The 24444-nt window shown below is 41.6% G+C and overlaps 1 long non-coding RNA gene across 1 annotated transcript; it reads left to right on the forward strand.

Annotated features, from left to right (window-relative positions):
• The first annotated feature begins 1011 nt into the window (after window positions 1–1011).
• On the forward strand, window positions 1012–24444 carry LOC124622646. The gene is made up of 3 exons (XR_006980667.1): window positions 1012–1147; window positions 4323–4413; window positions 24345–24444. It is a non-coding gene; the product is annotated as an uncharacterized LOC124622646 (long non-coding RNA).

Raw genomic sequence — 24444 nt, forward strand, 5'->3', positions numbered from 1 at the left:
CTGTACAATAAATTACCAAAAGAGATTAAAGAAATTTCAAAAATACACTTATTTAAAAAGGCAGCTAAAAAGTACCTGTTATGCAATACATTTTATACATTGAATGATTACTTAGCTAAAACAGAGTAGGGGTTTGATAAAAAATGTTATACAAATAAATAATAGTAATAATGATTATAACATATCCAACATTCCACATAACACCTTCACTTTATGTTTTTCCTTCTTTTTTTCCTTTCTAGAAATACCTACCCCCAAGCTATGCATGGCACAGTACTAACACCTCTTCCTCTTTCTCAGCTCGACATCTCACTCATTATCGAGGGATACTGACTCAGTTTTTCAGGACAGCAAATGGGAAGTTGCGGTACAGAAAATGGCCCAGAGATCACTAGTGTGTATGTGTGTGTGTGTGTGTGTGTGTGTGTGTGTGTGTAGTGTTCTGAAAATATGTGTGTATAGGTGTGCAGTGACTGATAGTTGGATACGAGTGAACAATGTGGCATTACATTATTCAATAAGTTATTTGTAAAAAAGTATTGTATACCAGGAGCAAACCTAATAATTGTCTCTAACTAGAAGTCTAGAAGTATATGTGTATACGAATTAGCTTATTTTACATTGATCTAAATTTGTAAATACTTTGACAGGTCCTCTATCCTTGTAAAAAGAGATCTACGGATGAATAAAGCTACTACTACTACTACTACTAACAGTGATTAAAACGAGTCCTTTTATTTTTCTCAAGATACTCATACGTTAGCCCATCGTTCAAGAGTTTTTACAAAAGTAAACAAAAGAACATGATTCTGTATCGCATAATAGATTCGCTAACGACAATGTCGCGTAAGGAAACAGCCTGTCCCTGATACGCGACACATCCTATACTTCCCTACGCGCCTCGAACGTTCCACAACGCACGATATCAGTGCAAGTGCGGCTGCAAAAGTGGCGACTGCTGCATCACGCAACTGTGTGACGGAAGTCTGCAAGTGCAGGTTGCACACGGCACCACAGCAGGGCTGTAGCGTATATGAAGACAACGACGTGATTATCTCATACACCACTCGAGACGCTGCTGTTTACCTGTGGATGACTGAAATGCCGCCTCCTGCCTGCTGTGCAACTTGCTGCGGGACCACCGAGCGTAAGTTAATTTACACTGACCGTGGCCATCTTCTCAGTAAACCACGTTGCTGCGGAATGTGTCACTTCCAGAGCTGATGAATAGCCGCTTCTGTTGCTAAAAAGTTCGTTATTTTTCTGCCGGCTTCAGCTTTTATGTTGCAGCCATTTTCTGGTGGAATCTGAAACCGTCATTGTAAATGCAAGCAAACTTTGGACGTAATGAAGTAACCAGTGTTTAAATAATTTACATAACAGGAATGGAGAAGTTTCGACATGAAAAAGCATTAAGTCTACTCACGTACAGTATTAGCACAGAAAAAAGAAACGCATAGCTTACATTGTACTGAATAAAAGTGAAATCAAAAGATTACGAGGGCAAAAGTCGGAGAGATTTAAGACTGATGCTTCCAATAAATACAGTAAGAAAAGTTGGTGAGTCGTGACTATAAAACCTGAACATTCTGATAAAAGTAGGTTATGGCCATGCTTTACCATTAAGAGAAATTCTATTTCGACGTGCTAGAGTTTTTAAAGTACGTGTTTTACCAATAGAAAACTAAAGGCAGTTGTTTCGATTTAACGCAATTCTAAAGCAGTTGCAGTAGCCGGTGCGTTCAGGTATGTATTCTAAAGTAATGTGTTCTAGCGTGAGCAGTCAAAAGTTAGAACACAGGAAACTGTAGACGCTGCTGGCGTACCGTGGACTCAACGTACACTAATAACTCCTGAAAGCAGCTAAGAAATTGTTTAGTGCCTTTAACGCTAGATAACTGAACTCTCGTAAAATTTTGGATTCCAGTAGGGTAAAAAACAGGACTTCTGTACTTAATTTGTAATGTAACAGATCATAAGCGATTTAAATTAACTGATGCATAACCTATAAATTATGACTTTCTTTGAAAAAATGTGGAGTAGGACACTTTACGATGGTTTAGCAGGAATGAAACGTGTTCCCCCCTTTAGTGATCTAGGACTAAAGGAAGGTCCCTGCTTAGACATTTTGCACTTCCTGTCGATCTCATTCTTGAGATGTTTGTATTCCTTTTTGCCTGCTTCATTTACTGCATTTTTGCATTTTCTTCTTTCATCAATTAAATTCAATATCTCTTCTATTCTCTCCTTGTCTAAACTATTTATCGTCCACGTTTCACTTCCATACATGGCTACACTCCATATAAATACTTTCAGAAACGACTTCCTGACACTTAAATCTATACTCGATGTTATCATATTTCTCTTCTTCAGAAACGCTTTCCTTGCCATTGCCAGTCTACATTTTATATCCTCTCTGCTTCGACCATTATGAGTTATTTTATTTACCCAATGTTAACTGGAATACTCTCTTTCAAATTCTGAAGGTGGCAGGTGTAAAACACAGGGAACGAAAGGCTATCTACAATTTGTACAGAAACCAGATGGCAGTTAACAACAGTCGAGGGGCATGAAAGGGAAGCCGTGGTTGGGAAGGGAGTGAGACAGGGTTGTAGCCTCTCCCCGATGTTATTCAATCTGTATATTGAGCAAGCAGTAAAAGAAATAAAAGAAAAATTCGGAGTAGGTATTAAAATCCATGGAGAAGAAATAAAAACTTTGAGGTTCGCCGATGACATTGTAATTCTGTCAGAGACAGCAAAGGACCTGGAAGAGCAGATTAACGGAATTGACAGTGTCTTGAGGATATAAGATGAACATCAACAAAAGCAAAACGAGGATAATGGAATGTAGTCGAATTAAATCGGGTGATGCTGAGTGAATTAGATTAGGAAATGAGACGCTTAAAGTAGTAAAGGAGTTTTGCTATTTGGGGAGCAAAATAATTCATATTGGTCGAAGCAGAGAGGATATAAAATGTAGACCGGCAATGGCAAGGAAAGCGTTTCTGAAGAAGAGAAATATGTTAACATCGAGTATAGATTTAACTGTCAGGAAGTCGTTTCTGAAAGTATTTATATGGAGTGTAGCCATGTATGGAAGTGAAACGTGGACGATAAATAGTTTAGACAAGGAGAGAATAGAAGCTTTCGAAATGTGGTGCTACAGAAGAATGCTGAGGATAAGATGGGTAGATCACATAACTAATGAGGAGGTATTGAATAGAACTAGGGAAAACAGAAATTTGTGGCACAATTTGACTAGAAGAAGGGATCTCTTGGTAGGACATATTCTGAGGCATCAAGGGATCACCAATTTAGTATTTGATGGCAGCATGGAGGGTAAAAATCGTAGAGGAAGACCAAGAGATGAATACACTAAACAGTTTCAGAAGGATGTAGGTTGCAGTAGGTACTGGGAGATGACGCTTGCACAGGATAGAGTAGCATGGAGAGCTGCATCAAACCAGTCTCTGGACTGAAGACTACAACAACAACAACATCAATAAAGTGGCGGAATACATCCAGGAAACTGTTGTTTCTTACTGTCCTCCACTCGTTGAGCGTCTTTTCCTCAGCATTTTTGTCGGATGGCGTAAACTACTATTTCTTAAAATATGTTTATAAAACATCCCTTCTTCACTATATGAAGAACTCCGACGTTGTTTCCAATTCTGTGCACCTTCTGACTATCTTGCACGAAGTGAGCTGTTACGACGGATTTACTGCCGAAGTTTTTCCGTTTTTGTTTTCTGTGTTCCATGTATAGTGTTTTAAAATTCCTTACCAATTTTCCGACTTACAGAAAGAGCAATAGGTTTCGTATACGGTAAAAGTCTACGTTTTAAATTTCATTTCGAAATGTCAATTTTCCTATAATGTAAATTATTTAAGCAATGATTACATTATTATGTAAAACATTTAGTTGCATTTGTGATATCAGTCCCAGATTCTGCTATGAAATGGCTTCAATATAAAAGCCGAAATCGGTCATGGACTAAAATAAGGAGCATTTCGGCAACTCGAGCGACTACTCATCACTTCAATACACAGTTGTGAAGCAACATCGCTCTCGAAACATGGACAAATTAATAACTTTCATAAATGTTCGAAAGTGATGTACAAGTTATATATAGCTACCCAATGGCCACCATAAGGCAGTAGACGATACGGTGCAAATTGTTGTAAGTTAGGTATCAGCTTGAGTCACCCATTATGCAGCTCGTAAAAAGAACGACCTGATGCAACGAGATGTCCCATGTAATTGATATATTTGTAAGTGTATACAAAGCCAAAAAATAATGGCACATTTTATTTTTGCAGCCTGCAAAGCTGACTGTAAATGCAGCTCCTCTTGCACTTGTACAAAATGCCCCTGCGGGACCAAAGACTCCAGTGGTTCGAAGTAAACGAGGTAAGCTGTAGTTGACACACAACTTAGTCTCTTCGTGCCTTAGAGTTTAGGACTGTTTGATATACATGCACTTTAATAACTGGTTAATTATATTATTCTGACTTCTACAGACATTATTTTGCTTCAGATTTATCACTTGCAAGAACTCGTGTCAGAGAAAATAACATGGTGCAAACTATTATAAATAGACATTGGAAAAAACCTTTCTTAACGTTAACAGCATCTTGTAATCGTACACGCGTTGTATATCGTTTCAAAGAGAGAAATAGTACAAGAATAAGTGCTAAGCTTTAGGATCACTTAGTAGAATATCACTTCACTTACTCCTGTCAAACTACACGACTGTGTAGATAGGGAAAAAAATCCAAGATTTCTACTTGGGGCAGGGGGTGGGGGGGTGGGGGGGGGGGGGGGGGGAACACGACTTGATATAGTCATCTTGGTGCTAGTTCTCCATATGTACTTTTGCTTCTACCCAGCCTCATTTCATTTAAAATATGAGACACAGACGATTCTGTAATGTAAGTGATGATGCTGATTCTGGCGAATAAGCTGAATAAGCTATAGACAATGTTGTATATAATAGTTAGCTCCTTCTACGAGTAGTGAAAGTAGGGGGAGACAGAAAGGAGGGCTGAAGAACGAAATGGACAGGTTTCTAACTTTGGGCAAGGGAGTGGATTTGAGCACGGGGAACTTTGTAAACAAGAAGTGTGAAGTTAAGCACGAAGACATGGAAGAAAGTGGCTGACTGGTTGTACTTGTCAGGAAGAGAGTGCCCGATGAAATGTCGTTGCAATGGTATTTCCAACAGAGTACTAAAGGCTTGTTCTCAACAGATAAGCTGGAGTCTCAGCCACATATGTAATAGAAATGCTTTCTTTCTGACAGACTGAATTATGCTATTATTAGACCATTGCATAAAAATGGGGATAGGACTGTTGGAGCACCAACCGCCCAATCTCACTTCTGACAGTTTTATCAAAAATTCTTGAAAAAGTAATGTGTTCAAGAGTAGATTCACACATTTGTAAGAATAATGTACTAACAAAATCTCAATTTGGTTTCCAGAAAAACTCCAACACAAATTTTAATATGTGTATATACTTTAACTGATGATATACTAAATGCTCGGAATAACTGAATACCACTGGAATTTTTTGTCATATGTCAAAAGATTTTTATTGTTTAAATCATAATAGGCTAAATATTGCGGTATGAGTGACAGTACCGAAACTGTTTAATTCATATTTAACTGCAAGAGTGCAAAAGTTGCAAATAAACAATTCACATTAAGTACAAAAATCAGCAGATTCATCAACCTAGGGAGGTATTAAGAATGTGGTCCCACGGAGTCCAGTCCTGGGTTCCTTATTGTCCTTGTGAGCGTGTGGGTGCTATTCTGTCATTCTGCGCAATGGATTAATCTGAGATGTGCCCTTTACCCTGTGGCTCCTGCAAGATGCAATTTCCACCCCCACACTACTACAGAAGTCAGACAGACGCTCCTAACGTTCTAAAGAGAAATGCCTGAAAAACTTTCAGCAATAAATATCTTCTGGAGTCGTCCACTGTAAGGAAATGACGCAAAAATTCACAAAATTTATTACGTAACTAGTGGGATACTTGGGTACTGGAATAGTGCTAGTTAGTGTAAGAAAAACAAGAAACTAACGAAAATTATTATTTATTTTTGCAAAAATTCTGAGAAATTGCAATGGCACTTTTAGTTATGAACTTAACAATTTATTTCCAGGTTCTTTTCGGAATGTGAAGTTACCTCTCAAGGATAGGATTCGCTAATGAAATTTCTATAAAAAGTTTAAGATTGTTATTGACTTGGCAGAATGGCTGAGAGCCGCGCCTACTCAACTTGAATAATTATCCGTTAGAATGTTAGGTACAGTTGAGGCTGTCGCATGTGAAATGCAGTGAAGTGTACTGTTGTGGAGGAAATATGGGGCTCGCAAGAGCTGTAGCGCACAATACCGTAAGCTGTGATGACTGCTGTCTGCGCTGCTTGCTGCTGACAAATAAGATAACTCTCGTTCTATCTGGATTGACCTCCGCCAATCAAACTCTCCCTACGCCTTGATGAAGTCAAGGACTCCTATTCGCCCCTAGTCTAACTATTGGCGTGGTACACCGGTCAGATAACCAGTCCATCACGATGCCACTCACAACTTCACTGGCAGGCATTTCACTATAACTCTGTCCGTTCACACCGCACAATAAGTGTGGCAGCCAACACAGTGAACAAAGCTTAATCGCAAGGACTCAATATAGAGTAGCATTCCGATTCGCTCTCGACAGAGGTGCTCTCCCAGTGAAGTACTGAGGAGAGACTTGTTCCTCACTCTTTGAGTACGCGTACGAGCGCGCACGCTCTCGTTATGTGTTCTCGCTCCAAGAACAACAATGGAACAGCCCCTCTCCATGTCAGATGTGAAGGGGTATACCTTTCGGTCTCTTCCATTACTCCTTCAGCTCAAGGCGTCAGAAATATCGTCTGCCAATCAGCATTGCTCTTCTAAAACGGGAGGATAACGTTTCGTTTAAGGCGACCAATCCGTAGCAATCTGTAGCATCGGCGTTTGGCGTCTCCGTGAAAATCTCTGAAACTGCGTGCTATGTTGTAAAGAATGCGCGACACAGTGTAGCGGAATTTGCTTTTAATCCTAACACGGGGTCATCCCCCCTTTCACTCGCGCAAACGCTGTCCGCTCCACAGGCGGCCGCCGGCCGACGTAGATAGCTCCCTGTGAACACCTCTGAAGGGACCGGCGTCTGGCGTGTGGTGTTTGCCTCTCCCGAACTAAAAGCTTTTGTGACCGTCATGTCTTGATGTGTGTGTGTACGCCAGCCTCGAGTATTTCAACCACGGAGCGCTTACTTGTTATTTGCATATCGTTTACATGAATTCATACAACATTGACTTTATCTTATCGAATTTGGGTTCGAATGAAGCGTCTTGATGTGCGGAATATGATTGTGAGGGCGGAATATATAAGCAATGAAGGTCAGGAGACCATGACGTCTTACATCCTGAATATATATTAATGACTTATCACTCTATATTCATGAAAATGCAAAGCTAGTTCTTTTTGCTAATGATATAGGTATAGTAATCACACACAACAAATGAAAATTATCTGAGGTATTTTGAAATAACATGTTTTCCAAAATTATTAAGTTGTTCTCTGCAAATGGGCTCATTAAATAGTGGTAAAACACAGTGCGTACAGTTCTTCAGAGCAAATGGCATAATACCATTAATAAACATAAATGCTGAACAGAAATCTGTAGATAAGGGAGAATATTCCAAATTTTTGGGTGTGTGCATTAATGACAGTTTGAATTGGTAGAAACACACTTGTGATCTGCTGAAACGTTTGAGTGCAGCTACTTAATGCTATTACGGTTACTGCACATTTTGCTGATTAACATATCAGTAACCCAGCTCCCTATGTCTATTTCCATGCACTGCTTTCATATTGCATCATATTTTGGGGTAGTTCATCATTAGGAAAAAAGTATTCATTGCACAAAGTATGTAATTAGAATCGTAGCTAGATCTGACCCATGATCGTCTTGCAGACATTTAAGGAAGTAGGGATATTCACACTGGCTTCACAATATGTGTATTCACTTATGAAGTATGTTTTCAATAACCCATACCAATTCAAGTGCAATACCATTGTATGTAGCTACAATGCTGTCAGAAAAATTTGACACAGAAAGGGGTGAATTACTCTTCCACAAATATCTTTTGTCACTTATCAAATAGCATCAAAAGTTTGACAGATAGGTAGCCAGGATTTAAAAACAAATTAAAAGAATTTCTGATTGACAACTCCTTCTACTTAATTTATAGATGTAAATTAGTAATTGTAAAATTATAAAAATTCGATTATGTCTTGTAAGGAAATCTATTGTTGAAGTGAAATGTTCCACAGCATTACAAATTGTCGTATTCATGATCTATGGAACAAGTACTAATCTAATATAATGTAAACAGAATGTGTAGTATTGTGGGATTTTATGAGGTGCATTCGAGTTCTAAGGCCTCCGATTTTTTTCTCCGGACTGGAAAGAGATAGAAACATGCGCATTGTTTTAAAATGAAGCCGCGTTCATTGTCAACACGTCCCAGAGATGGCAGCACCGTACGGTAGATGGAATTTTACTGCCAACGGCGAGAATGAGAACTGTTTTAAATACTTAAAATCGCGACGTTTTCCTTACTTGAACAGCGTGCAATCATTCGTTTTCTGAATTTGTGTGGTGTGAAACCAATTGAAATTCATCGACAGTTGAAGGAGACATGTGGTGATGGAGTTATGGATGTGTCGAAAGTGCGTACGTGGGTGCGACAGTTTAATGAAGGCAGAACATCGTGTGACAGCAAACCGAAACAACCTCGGGCTTGCACAGGCCATTCTGACGACACGATCGAGAAAGTGGAGAGAATTGTTTTGGGGGATCGCCTAATGACTGTTGACCAGATCGCCTCCAGAGTTGGCATTTCTGTGGGTTCTGTGCACACAATCCTGCATGACGACCTGAAAATGCGAAAAGTGTCATCCAGGTGGGTGCCACGAATGCTGACGGACGACCACATGGCTGCCCGTGTGGCATGTTGCCAAGCAATGTCGACGCGCAACGACAGCACGAATGGGACTTTCTTTTCGTCGGTTGTGACAATGGATGAGACGTGGATGCCATGATGGTGTCCATGTTCTGGGACAGCGAGGGCGTAATCCTTACCCATTGCGTTCCAAAGGGCACTACGGTAACAGGTGCATCCTACGAAAATGTTTTGAAGAACAAATTCCTTCCTGCACTGCAACAAAAACGTCCGAGAAGGGCTGTGTGTGTGCTGTTTCACCGAGACAACGCACCCGCACATCGAGCTAACGTTACGCAACAGTTTTTTCGTGATAACAACTTTGAAGTGATTCCTCATGCTCCCTACTCACCTCACCTGGCTCCTAGTGAGTTTTGGCTTTTTCCAACAATGAAAGACACTCTCCGTGGCCACACATTCACCAGCCATGCTGCTATTGCCTCGGCGATTTTACAGTGGTCAAAACAGACTCCTAAAGAAGCCTTCGCCGCTGCCATGGAATCATGGCGTCAGCGTTGTGAAAAATGTGTACGTCTGCAGGGCGATTACGTCGAGAAGTAACGCCAGTTTCATCGATTTCGGGTGAGTAGTTAATTAGAAAAAAAATCGGAGGCCTTAGAACTTGAATGCACCTTGTAGTTGGGTGGTTATTATAAAGGACCTCAAGGCTGCTTTGCAGTCGAAGGTTATTCGGAGGTATTTTAGTGTGTCACATGAATTGAATGGTTATGAATTATGAGTTGGAAATCAGAAAGACAGAAAAGATAGATGTTTAATCGTATGATAATTACCTGAATTAGATTCGTTCACAGGCATCAGAGTTTACACCAGGAGGTGAAGTTTTTCACCTGCATCTGAGTTTGGGAAGTTTGGAAGGCTGAGTGGAGAACAAGGAAGATGGTGCCACCGGTATACTGGAGTAGATAGAGAAAATCAGATTGCTTAGACATATAAATTGTCTAAAAAGAGAAGAGGAATGAGGACACGCTATTGCCATAGGTGACTGTTGTAGATGGATGTTAGGACAGAGAATTCAGAATGACCAATGTTGCCAAAAGGCAACAAAGTTTCATATAGGATACTTCAAGGCATATGATATTGACTGAGATGTCTTGCTAGTACAGGAGCTGAATATGAAACATGCTGGCAGATTAAAATTGTGTTCCGGATTGGGACTCGAATCCAGAACCTCTACCTTTCGAGGGCAAGTATGCTACCAACTGAGCTACCGGAAACGACTCACGATCCTCATTCGCAGGTTTTCTTTCGCCAGTTCCTCATCTCCTACTTCCCAGATCTGCCAGGAAGTTTTAAATCCCCACACACTCCACTGTAAAGAGAGAATTTATTCAAGTGGTGGGTGTGTCATACACAACTGGCGGTATTTTCGAAATTTAGAGAGACAAACAACCTGTCGAAATACATTTGCATGTAATTATAAGTAGGATGGCAAAAGGAGGAAGTGGAGGCGGTCAGGCGAGGTGAAAGAACTGATGTCTGCAGAGTGTCTGCGACTGAACTCATTCTGTGTTTGGGAATGGGAAAGGGTATATTATGTCCTACATTTTTGTAGACATGTTGAGGTTGGCTAATAGGTCAATACGACGATGTTTCATTAGGATGATGGTTAGTTTAGTGTTTTGAATTCACTCAGATTAGAAATAACTATACAAAATTGTAGCTACTTAGCTACTGTGAAGTGTGTCTTGTGTTATAGGAAGGAGAAAAGACTTTCAAAAAAATCTAACGGTAGTGATTTGGTTGTTGCCAGGCACTGTTTTGTGTTTAATATCTTGTTCTGTAATTGGAACGCTTAATTTTGTTTAATTTACAGATTTTTCTACGTTCTTATTTTCCAAATACTTTTTGAAAGTTTGTTGTGCCCTTTCTGAGGCTACAACTACATGAGATTCATCTGTTTATAACTGGATCAACAGGCCAAATATATTTCCTGCATTATTGACAACGCTGAAAAAGTAAGATGTCTGTTCCCTCAAATACCTGTAGCCACTTTCCACCTAGTTTTTTACCCTTATCCCTCCTTAACCTATCCAGATGTTTCCTTGCCTTATCTAGTTCAGCTTGAACATCATTAATCTTCTCCTCTTATTCCACAAATTTACGATCTCTACAGCGTATTCTATAATATTACCGCAGACAGCGGCGCCCACAGTGGGGGACGAATGGGGACAGTTGCCCCTAGTGAGAATTGGCGAATGTGAAAAAGAGCATGTAACAGCTGGGCCCGGATTTTTATGAACTAAAATACCTGGAAAATTAGAACTAAAATGACGTAAAAATATGGATAAAAGTTACATAAAAATAAAATAACACACTTATTGAGTTATAATATATATTAAGATTAAGGAAAAACTTTGTAGGATGTTGGAACTGTAATTACAAAACAGGATAATGAATACAAAACTGCTGTATTTTTCTTTAAGAAAAGCTCATTGTCATTGTGCGCTGTCCCACTTATAACACAATGCTTAAGCTCATCTAGAAGAATTCCATGATGTACACTATCAAAAGCCCTTGAGAGATCACAAAAGATACCATTGGGTGATGTTCGGTTATTCAGAGCACTTAATATTTCGTCAGTGAAAGCCTAAATTTCATTGCTCGTAGTCAGAAAATTTTCCAATATTTGCTGAATCAATTGGAGTGAGCACGCTGATATTTTCCTCTTATTTCAAGAAGGAGTCTAAACAATCGAACACGAATATTGATACTTCACAAATGGGTATTACGTTTGGTACAATATCGATACAAAATATCGATATTTTTGTTCCATCCCATAACTGGCACAAGTTAACAACAGTGATGCGACAATGACAATAAGTAGACGAACCATCAATTTATTATCAATATGTACGAATAAATTTGTGAACAACATTGTTGCGTTTTTCCTAGAGGCAAGTGCATTGTTAGTTCTTGCCAACCAGAAAACAAAGATTTGTTGTCATAAACGGACGTCAAACATAAACACGTTAAAAATGAAATAAACTCTTAAAAGGACATCATCCTTGAATAATAAGTACAGCACAGTACCCACATGACGAAAAATAAAAAATTAAATTTACCTTTCTATAGGTAGAATATGCGAAATTGCAGTATTTGTGAACAACGTGCAGCATGTGAGGAATGAGAGATTAGATGTCAATAAAGTCTAAGCATCACTTATAATGAAATGAAGCTGACGAACGAATGAATGACAAAACTACATGTCTATGCGCCTATGTGATCACATTAAGATGGACATCCATGGTGAGAGTACCGTGTCGAAAACGTTGCCACCTTCAGGAACGAAATTCGCCAGCAGAGTCCCCACTTCACAAGGTGCGAACATTTAATAAACGGCAAATGCCTATTCGTGTAACAGAACAGTTGCATGGCAGAACACACCCGATAAAAGCTTACTCCTTCAAAATTCAAATAATGGTTAACGATACCAATTTAGAGCAATGTATTGTGTTGTATTTCTTTTCATATGCTGAATGGGTGTTCATTTACACGGCACTGTCGCTGATCGATACATCGATATCTGTCGGTAAGAGGAGGAAGTCGTCTCATTGAAACTACTCCCAGCACCTGCTGCACTCACTGCGTAACTGTCACGCAAAAGCCTTTATTTATAGTCCGTGAGACGAGTGATTGGTACTGACAGTTCGGGCGGGCAGACGGCGCTGTTGCCGAACGTGGCTCGCAGCACGCGGCGCCCTGTCTGCTACACGCATTCTCTAGCAGCAGAAATAAAAGCGAGACAAAATACAAGTCGTATTGGTACGCGTGAATTTATTTAAAGTTGATGCTTGAAATATATTAACTCGAAAACTGATAAGAGCTATTTAGTACAAGTATCTAAGATGCTGAAACATAATAAAGTTATTTGTTAAACTTCACAACTGAAATGAAAACTATTTTCGCAAGTTGTTGAACATTAGCAGTTTTGGTTTCCATTGTTAGGTATTATCATTATTAATTTGTTCTACTACAAGCTACAGAATAATTGGTCAGTGTATTAAGAGTTATAATTTGAAGAAAGTACTCACAATATGATGATCTGGTTGTAGATCGATAGCAAACTCCCTCCTTACATTCCTGAATACGTTGTAGTTACTGTAATGGAAAAACACCACTCACATCACTGTCAGAATCTGATTTGACATTATCTTCCTCAGCACTACTCGAACTATCACTGCTCTCTCCCAGATATATAATTAAATTTTCGATGCATTCTTCCACAACCCCTTCGGTTTTGGCCGCCTCTGATGGCACTTGCATTGCTGTTTACAATTTTAGCCCACGTCTCGCTTGTCACTTTATTGATAGCTGCTGGAAGGAGAGTTTCCACTTCAGAGATCGTGAATTTTTTATTGTTTGCAGCAATGTAATTTTTTATCTGCGCCCACACTCCATCAATTGCATTGAAGTGACAGTGGTATGGAGGAAGCCGAACGATTTCATGCCCGTGCCTTTTAGCAATCTCGTCAATTACGTATGTTGGAAATTGGGGTTTCTTTTGTGCCACAATTTCGAGCAGTTCCGCCTTCCTTAAATCTACTCTGAAATCTACTTTTCGCCGTTTCAACCACTGAATGATATTGTCTTTTTTTGTTGCCAAGATTGGTGCCTTATCGTGAACAACGGAATGATAAGGCGCATTGTCCATAACAGTCACTGATGGACTTGTCAGATTCGTCATAAGCGATGTCTCGAACCATTCTTGAAATACTACACTGTTCATTTCTTCATGGTAATCTCCCGTCTTTTTTGACCGAAACATTTTCAAGCAGTTTGGCACAAAACCTTTCGATGTTCCTGCATGTAAGACAATAATACGCCCTCCTTTGCCAACAGGCACTGCCATTGTCCCTTCGGGCGTTCCATCATTCCAGCCTCTACGTAAAGAATGGCTGGCATTGACCCAAGTTTCATCTAACCACACTATACTTTCGAATTCCACACCCATGATCCTGCGCAGAAATCTGCACGGCCATGCAACTACATCTGTCCTTTCCATTAATATTTTGCGTCCGTTAAACAGTGAATAGCTGAAGCCTATGTCTTTCAACACTGTACGCAATGAAAATTTGCTCCCTTTAAAAAGATCGTCTTTCTGAAGCGACACCTGTAATTTAGATAGAGTGGGATGTTCCCTTCTCTTATAATAGCTGTATATATGACGACGAATAGCGTCTTTCTGAAAATCGTCCAAAGCTGTCACCTGCTTATTTCTCGGTCGCTTCTTTCCTGGTGTGTGCAGCTTTGTTGTGCCACTCTCGTCACAATCTACACTATACTGTTCTTTCCCTATCTTTACAACAGTGTTCTTACTTATTTTCAATGCTGCTGCAGTTCTCTTCACAACCTGAACAACAGGAATTAAGGGCCCACCTTTGTCCTTTTCTTTCTCAAAGTAATCCCTCACAGAGCACACGAATTCACGGGCCTGGGTGTGTAGAACACTTTTCTTCCTCCGTTTCACTTCTTGTGTTGGGCTGGTACTACTCCCCGCACTAGACATTGTTTACAACGAAACGTAAACAAAGAAACACTAAAAACAACAAAAACGAAACAAACTGCGAACTCAACTTCAGACAAACGACGAACGACCGCACCGCCTGCACGCGAGACACTGGTAAGTTTCATAAGCGCGCGCGACCGGGTTTCAGAGCGGCAACGTGGCCCTTGCTACCCGCTCAAAGTCAGGCCGTCATTGGCTGCCTGCCTGCGGTCGCTAGGCAACGGAAAGACGCTACCGAGCTGTCAATACCAAAGACTCGTCTCCCAGACTATAATTCCATAACCAACACTGCAGATAAGCAACACAATTGAGCATGAACGTCTGTAGAATGCGCTGTCACGAACCTCAGTTAATCGGTATAGCGCTAGAGTGTTGTTGCCAGTGAATGAAGTTATCTCGCAGTTTCACCATATTCAACGATGAGCTGCAATTGAACAGTGGTGCGTGAATGTGGTTTACTTACAATTTTGTGAGATCTAAAAACATACTAACAGAGTGAAACAATGACCGATTCCGGAAGTTTTTTGTAACACATAAACGAATGAAAATCTAAACTCAGAGTGAGAGAAGTGAAAAATATGCTACATGCGATGAAATGTCACGAGAGTGTAAATCAGACTCAGATACCTTTACAAAAAATTCCAGGAATTTTGCTGATGGGAAAAATATAGACCTTGCAAGTACCTCTGCTGACTTAATTCCTTTGACTAAAAAGACAGTAATCTCCTGGTTAGTATTTCGGTGAAATTACGCCGAAAACCGCAGGCTGATAATTTCCTGGAACATAAGATTTCATTGAATCCTTGGCAACCTAACAAAAATTGTAATTTCAAGATGAAATTTATTCTGAGCAGTTAAAGGCGCGCTTTGTAAGTCGTGTGTGCTTTTCCGGCCACGGGTAACGCATGACAGCCAGCATAGGGCATTCATCAGTTGTCCACTGACCAATTTCAGAAATTTCAAAATCTGCAAAAATGCACATGAATTTGCACTAGCAGAAGGATACAGTTGAAAAGTCAAGAAATTTTGTCAATGTCCTGACAAACAAAACTAAGAGTGTAAAAGAACACGTCAATGAGAATCTTGCAACATTAATACAAAGTAGTCGCGCTTACTTGTAAGTTGACAACCGTTGTTTCTTGCGTATTGTTTTGCGCATTTCTTTACTTGCTTCTAAGAGGAAAAACGAATTCAGATTACGTTTTTTATTTTATTGCAGTTTGAATACAGGCAGGTGGCGAAACGTGTGGAAACATTTTCAAATTTCCCCTCAAACTGCCACCTATTTTTCTCATAAAACCCACAACGATTTTGATTCTGAAACAAACTGTACAGTTCTATGTTATGCATTATCGTAAAGGTTGTGCATGAGTGTGAACACGATTTTACCACATAAATCGACTTGAAAATCGAAAGTGAAGCTTATGGTAGTGGTTAGAAAGCGCAAAACGTGGGAATAGTTATCTATACGAAATTTGTAATTTCTGGGAAGCCATTAATTGAGAGAATAGGGTTTTACAGCAGAAAGTAAAGTAAATATCGGGAAAACGTAAAATCTGGGAATTTAAAACAGGTTTCACTGTAGTTGCAGGCTATTGTTAGCACTAAAAGTGCACTTAAAAACCAGTTATGAGCAGATAGCAATGTCCTCAGAATTTCGAAGTCACATGTAAGGGGAAATTATTTTGCCCTAGCTGACAGGAAAACAAACGGACCCATCTGACGGCAAAGCCTCACTTATTTGCCCATTTACCGTGTCACTATAGCCCCGTAAGTGGAAAAAGCAACAGCACCCATCATATCACACCCTGTAGCTAACAATCCTATAGCACGTCAAGCAATTTTTCGCATATGTTAAGTTATACAAATACAGGATGGTCCACTGATAGTGACCGGACCAAATATCTCACGAAATAAGCATCAAACAAAAAAACTAAAAAGAACGAAACTCATCTAGCTCGAAGCAGATAGCACTATGGTTGGCCCGTTAGATGACACTGCCATAGGTCACACGGATATCAACTACGTTTTTAAAATGGACCGTTTACTAATTGCGGAAAAGGTCGATATCGTGTTGATGTATGGCTATTGTGATCAAAATGCCCAACGGGCGTGTGCTATGTATGCTGCTCGGTATCCTGGATGACATCATCGAAGTGTCCGGACCGTTCGCCGGATAGTTACGTCATTTAATGAAACAAGAAGTGTTCAGCCACGTGTTAAACGTCAACCACGACCTGTAAGAAATGATGATGCCCAAGCAGGTGTTTTAGCTGCTGTCGCAGCTAATCCGCACATCAGTAGCAGACAAATTTCGCGAGAATAGGGAATCTCAAAAACATCAGTGTTGAGAATGCTACATCAACATCGATTGCACCCGTACCATATTTCTCTGCACCAGGTATTGCATGGAGACGACTCTCAACGCCGTGTACAGTTCTGCCACTGGGCAGAAGAGAAATTACGTCACGATGACAGATTTCTTGCACGCGTTTCATTTAGTGACGAAGCGTCATTCAGCAACAGCCGTAACATAAACCGGCATAATATGCACTATTGGGCAACGGAAAATCCACGATGGCTGCGACAAGAGGAACATCAGCGACCTTGGCGGGTTAATGTAAGGTGCGGCATTATGGGAGGAAGGATAATTAGCCCCCATTTTATCGATGACAGTCCAAATGGTGCAACGTATGCTGATTTCCTACGTAATGTTCTACCGATGTTACTACAAGATGTTTCACTGCATAACAGAATGGCGATGTACTTCCAAGATGATGGATGTTCGGTACATAGCTCGCGTGCGGTTGAAGCGGTATTGAATAGCATATTTCATGACAGGTGGATTGGTCGTCGAAGCACCATACCATGGCCCGCACGTTCACAGGATCTGACGTCCCCGGATTTCTTTCTGTGGGGAAAGTTGAAGGATATTTGCCATCGTGATCCACCGACAACGCCTGACAACATGCGTCAGCGCATTGTCAATGCATGTGCGAACATTACGGAAGGCGAACTACTCGCTGTTGAGAGGAATGTCATTACACGTATTGCCAAATGCATTGAGGTTGACAGACGTCATTTTGAGCATTTAATGCATTAGTGTGGTATTTGCAGGTAATCACGCTGTAACAGCATGCGTTCTCAGAAATGATAAGTTCACAAAGGTACATGTATCACATTGGAACAACCTATATAAAATGTTCAAACGTACCTACGTTCTGTATTTTAATTTAAAAAACCTACCTGTTACTAACTGTTCGTCTAAAATTGTGAGCCATATGTTTGTGACTATTACAGCGCCATCTATCACAAAGTGAATAAAAAAGGGGGTTCCTATTTTTTAAAAAACGCAGTTGGTATCCGTTTGACCTAAGGCAGAGCCATCTAGCGGTCTAACCATAGCGCCATCTGGTTTCCCCCTTCAAGCTGGACAAATATCGTTCTTTGTAGTTTTTGCGTTTGACGCTTATTACGTGAGATATTTGGCCCGGTCACGATCAATGGACTTCCCTGTATAGCTAGATGAAATTGGCAAAAAAAATGGTTCAAATGGCTCTGAGCACTATGGGACTCAACTGCTGAGGTCATTAGTCCCCTAGAACTTAGAACTAGTTAAACCTAACTAACCTAAGGACATCACAAACATCCATGCCCGAGGCAGGATTCGAACCTGCGACCGTAGCGGTCTTGCGGTTCCAGACTGCAGCGCCTTTAACCGCACGGCCACTTCGGCCGGCTAGATGAAAATTTATATAGTTCTGAATAAACCGATAAAACTCGTTCACAGGAATTATGCTCAAAAACACGAAACAGTACGCAACTTTGCTGATCCGTGACACTTAAATGAACACTTATTCTCATTACGTATGTTAAGGGGATTAACACTATTTACTTATCTCGAACTTGCATTGAGAAAAACTTTTCGCTTTTGTCGCTATTAAAATGTAAACAAAACCAAATTTTGGCCAAAAATACGCTGGACCGATTTCAACCAAACTTGGTACGCATATCCCTTACTGGCAGTCAACAATCGCTGTCAGGGTAAGAACCAATCTACCGATCACAGTTCAGTAGATATGTCACAAATCATGAGATGCGTGAAAAACTATCGCATCATGGATGACGTTTAAATTTATTACGTCTTTGCTACTAACTTTATTCGCAACACATTTTGCACGCAGTATGCACATGTCACTGAATGTACCTACACAAATATATCATTATACGATATATAGTTCAAGAGCTATGACGTTGTAAACACTCATATGCGCGAAAAATGCCGCATCTTTCATAAAATTTTAACATATTCATTCTTTTATACTAAGACACCCCTGGAATCGAGTCAATGAAATCCCTGACACGTGGCATCGTTTTTGACGGCTTTCAACTGCGAAACGCAAACAATGGCCGTCAGTAGAGCTATGAAGAGACGTTCCCAAAATCGTGTTGTGGACACGCGAAGTAGCTGCGCCCAGCGTACAGAAAGTGTCCAGGATGTTACACCAAAAACGCAATTCATTTTCTGTTTTCGTTCCTAATAGAGAATTGGCAAAATGAACACCTGGGTAATGCTGGGCTTGTCAGCTAGCAATACATTTCAAAAAGCTTTCAACTGCGAAGCGCAAACAATGGCCGTCAACAGAGCTACGAAGAGACGTTCCCATTTACAAAATCGTGTTGTGGACACGCGAAGTAACTGCGCCCAGCGTACAGAAAGTGTCCAGGATGTTACACCAGAAACCCAATTCATTTTTTGTTTTCGTTCCTAATAGAGAATTGGCAAAATGAACACCTGGGTAATGCTGGGCTTGTCAGCTAGCAATACATTTCAAAAAGTGAAACCTTTTATAGATGCCCCGCACTAATACTCGTATGTCCTCCTTAATATTCACTTAAATAACTATTATTACAAGGTTAGTTAGTTATCGTTACATGGAAACTAATACACTCCTGGAAATGGAAAAAAGGACACATTGACACCGGTGTGTCAGACCCACCATACTTGCTCCGGACACTGCGAGAGGGCTGTACAAGCAATGATCACACGCACGGCACAGCGGACACACCAGGAACCGCGGTGTTGGCCGTCGAATGGCGCTAGCTGCGCAGCATTTGTGCACCGACGCCGTCAGTGTCAGCCAGTTTGCCGTGGCATACGGAGCTCCATCGCAGTCTTTAACACTGGTAGCATGCCGCGACAGCGTGGACGTGAACCGTATGTGCAGTTGACGAACTTTGAGCGAGGGCGTATAGTGGGCATGCGGGAGGCCGGGTGGACGTACCGCCGAATTGCTCAACACGTGGGGCGTGAGGTCTCCACAGTACATCGATGTTGTCGCCAGTGGTCGGCGGAAGGTGCACGTGCCCGTCGACCTGGGACCGGACCGCAGCGACGCACGGATGCACGCCAAGACCGTAGGATCCTACGCAGTGCCGTAGGGGACCGCACCGCCACTTCCCAGCAAATTAGGGACACTGTTGCTCCTGGGGTATCGGCGAGGACCATTCGCAACCGTCTCCATGAAGCTGGGCTACGGTCCCGCACACCGTTAGGCCGTCTTCCGCTCACGCCTCAACATCGTGCAGCCCGCCTCCAGTGGTGTCGCGACAGGCGTGAATGGAGGGACGAATGGAGACGTGTCGTCTTCAGCGATGAGAGTCGCTTCTGCCTTGGTGCCAATGATGGTCGTATGCGTGTTTGGCGCCGTGCAGGTGAGCGCCACAATCAGGACTGCATACGACCGAGGCACACAGGGCCAACACCCGGCATCATGGTGTGGGGAGCGATCTCCTACACTGGCCGTACACCACTGGTGATCGTCGAGGGGACACTGAATAGTGCACGGTACATCCAAACCGTCATCGAACCCATCGTTCTACCATTCCTAGACCGGCAAGGGAACTTGCTGTTCCAACAGGACAATGCACGTCCGCATGTCTCCCGTGCCACACAACGTGCTCTAGAAGGTGTAAGTCAACTACCCTGGCCAGCAAGCTCTCCGGATCTGTCCCCCATTGAGCATGTTTGGGACTGGATGAAGCGTCGTCTCACGCGGTCTGCACGTCCAGCACGAACGCTGGTCCAACTGAGGCGCCAGGTGGAAATGGCATGGCAAGCCGTTCCACAGGACTACATCCAGCATCTCTACGATCGTCTCCATGGGAGGATAGCAGCCTGCATTGCTGCGAAAGGTGGATATACACTGTACTAGTGCCGACATTGTGCATGCTCTGTTGCCTGTGTCTATGTGCCTGTGGTTCTGTCAGTGTGATCATGTGATGTATCTGACCCCAGGAATGTGTCAATAAAGTTTCCCCTTCCTGGGACAACGAATTCACGGTGTTCTTATTTCAATTTCCAGGAGTGTAGATACGTATCCCGCTGCCGACACGGCTACCAACACAGCCAATAAATTAAAAATCTTCATATTTAAGCTTATTACACTACTGGTCATTAAAATTGCTTCACCACGAAGATGATGTGCAACAGACGCGAAATTAAACGGCAGGAAGAAGATGCTGTGATATTCAAATGATAAGTTTTTCAGAGCATTTACACAAGGTTGGCGCCGGTGGCGACACCTACAACGTGCTGACACGAGGAAAGTTTCCAACCGATATCTCATACACAAACAGCAATTGACCGGTGTTGCCTGGTGAAACGTTGTTGTGATGCCTCGTGTAAGGAGGAGAAATGCGTACCATCACGTTTCCGACTTTGATGAAGGTCGGATTGCAACCTATCGCGATTGCGGTTTACCGTATCGCGACATTGCTGCTCGCGTTGGTCGAGATCCAATGACTGTTAGCAGAATATGGAATCGGTGGGTTCAGGAGGGTAATACGGAACGCCGTGCTGGATCCCAACGGCCTCGTATCACTAGCAGTCGAGATGTTAGGCATCTTATCCGCATGGCTGCAACGGATCGTGCAGCCACGTCTCGATCCCTGAGTCAACAGATGGGGACGTTTGTAAGACAACAACCATCTGCACGAACAGTTCGACGACGTTTGCAGCAGCATGGACTATCAGCTCGAAGACTATGGCTCTGGTTACCCTTGACGTTGCATCACAGTCAGGAGCGCCTGAGATGGTGTACTCAACGACGAACCTGGGTGCACGAATGGCAAAACGTCATTTTTTCGGATGAATCCAGTTTCTGTTTACAGCATCTGATGGTCGCATCCGTGTTTGGCGACATTGCGGTGAACGCACATTGGAAGCGTGTATTCGTCATCGCCATACTGGCGTAACACCCGGCGTGATGGTATGGGGTGTCATTGGTTATACGTCTCGGTCACCTCTTGTTCGCATTGACGGCACTTTGAACAGTGGACGTTACATTTCAGATGAGTTGCGACCCGTGGCTCTACGCTTCATTCGATCCCTGCGAAACCCTACATTTCAGCAGGATAATGCACGACGGCATGTTGCAGGTCCTGTACGGGCCTTTCTGGATACAGAAAATGTTCGACTACCGCCCTGGCCAGCACATTCTCCAGATATCTCGCCAACTCAAAACGTCTGGTCAATGGTTGCCGGGCAACTGGCTCGTCACAATACGCCAGTAACTACTCTTGATGAACTGTGGTATCGTGTTGAAGCTGCATGGGCAGCTGTACCTGTACAAGCCATCCAAGCTCTGTTTGACTCAATGCCCAAGCGTATCAAAGGTCGTTGTTACGGTCAGAGGTGGTTTTCTGGGAACTGATTTCTCAGGATCTATGCACCCAAATTGCGTGAAAATGTAATCACATGTTAGTTCTAGTATAATATATTTGTCCAATGAATACCCGCTTATCATCTGCATTTCTTCTTGGTGTAGCAATTTTAATGGACAGTAGTGTATTTAGGAAGGTATAGTATTTGTTTTAAATGTATCAAGTATTTCTTTAACAATCATGTTTGCTTATTGTTACAGTACATTATTCTTAAAGCTGAAACACTGACTTACTTTCCGTTTCTGTTTTTTTTTCATGTTAATGATTCCAGTTCATTTCCTATTTTTTAATCTCATTAAATCATGAGTTGGATAGTAAAATTTTGTCGTCCTATGTCACTAAATAGCTAAAACGGTCACTTGGTCCCTGTTGCAAGTTGCCTATCTAACAGCTTCCACAGGCAACAAAAATTTGTTTTTCAGTACTTCATATCATTATTTAACGAGTTTAAAAATATAAAATCTTGTCATAATCTACTCATTAAGGCTGTTACACAATAAGTTAAATTTATAAATTGTGTATACGTCTTGGGGCAGTCTAACTCAAGACGTGTAAATTACTGCACCCAGACTAGATTCAGCCTGTCATTGAGAATACGAGCACTTAGCGACTTCAAACAAAATTTAACTGACTTGGTTTTGACTTTTTTTATTATTCTACGTGTTAATAATCCGAAACCAATAAAACCAACACAGTTAGGATTTTGTGTCTTCAATGGTAAACTTTATATATACTTAACCCCTGATGTTTAACAGATTAACTCATTTATCAAGTAATCAGATGAATTAAGTTGTTTATACGTGGGAATTCGAGTCTTTAAAGAATATGGGATGTGAGTTACAGGTTAGATAATAAACCATACTGGTGCATAAGAGGCTTTTAATTCGAAAAGTGTTCTAAAATGCTGGTTTTGTGGCTAGCTGTAGCCTACCTCGACGAAGTCTGTATTTCGTCTGGAGAGAACCAATACAGTGTGTTAATAACGAAGATACATGGGATCCATGGGATCGAGAAGGTGGCGTCATGCGGATACTATGACGTTCCTGTGATAATAGTATGTTGACTTCCTGTACATGCAGGTCTGCGATAAGATGCCGCTTTTGGACTACTTCGGTGGGATTGAGCGGCATGTTGAAATGGTTAGGGCACTAGCCTCGTATTTAGGAGAACCGGGGCCCGAGTCGTCATCCCGGCATCAACATTTAAGTTTCGGAGCTTTACTTAAATAGCTTAAGGTGAGTGCTGAGAGAGTGCTGAGGGACTTCCATTGAAAGAGCGGTCCCTGTCCTAACAGAGCTCGACTTCCATGTCCAGTGACCTCGCCGCCGATGGGTCGTTAAATACTGATATTCTTTTATTGGATAAGACGATGTTTCAGTAATGAAAGACTGTGGATAGCCTTCAGCATTGTACTTGGTCGCATGCCGTCCAATCCCTGCTAATTGTCGAGTAATTTGAAGCTCATCGACTGGCGCTAAAACCGCGCGACCGCTACGATCGCAGGTTCAAGTCCTGCCTCGGGCATGGATGTGTGTGATGTCCTTAGGTTAGTTAGGTTTAAGTAGTTTTAAGTTCTAGGGAACTGATAACCTCAGAAGTTGTCCCATAGTGCTCAGAGCCATTTGAACCAATTAAACTGGCGCTAACAAGTGCTCATGTCGTACAATCCAACACAATTTAGATGGGTCTGTAACAGTTCACACTCATTGGACTTAACAGAAACTGGTACTGGTGAGCATATTTTAGAAGGATGGCACAAACCTAGGTATGGAATTTCATGTTGTAATGATTTGGCCTTTCGCCAATACAAGGACCTTAGTCTATCCAACGAGAGTCCTTAAAACCTCGTGGGACTTCGTAAACATACGTTAGACTGTCATAAAAGCACCGTAAGACAGTTACGAACGGTCTTATCAGGTGCCACCTGTAAAGGAACACATAGATGTAGAAAATAAATATGATTCTACAAAATCCTTTTTATTGTTCACTGAACATTATCTTGAGAAAAGAACATGGAGATTTTTTGTAAAAAATTTTCTTTTTCTGTTGCAGGTATGATGACCTTCCTGCCGTCTGTTAACAGAAGTAATTACTTAAGTGACGTTTACATCTAGAAACAAGAAATTGTGATTAATAAAACGCTTAAAATGTA

This window comes from Schistocerca americana, chromosome 7 (assembly GCF_021461395.2).
Source record: "Schistocerca americana isolate TAMUIC-IGC-003095 chromosome 7, iqSchAmer2.1, whole genome shotgun sequence".
In the NCBI taxonomy this organism is placed as follows: domain Eukaryota; kingdom Metazoa; phylum Arthropoda; class Insecta; order Orthoptera; family Acrididae; genus Schistocerca; species Schistocerca americana.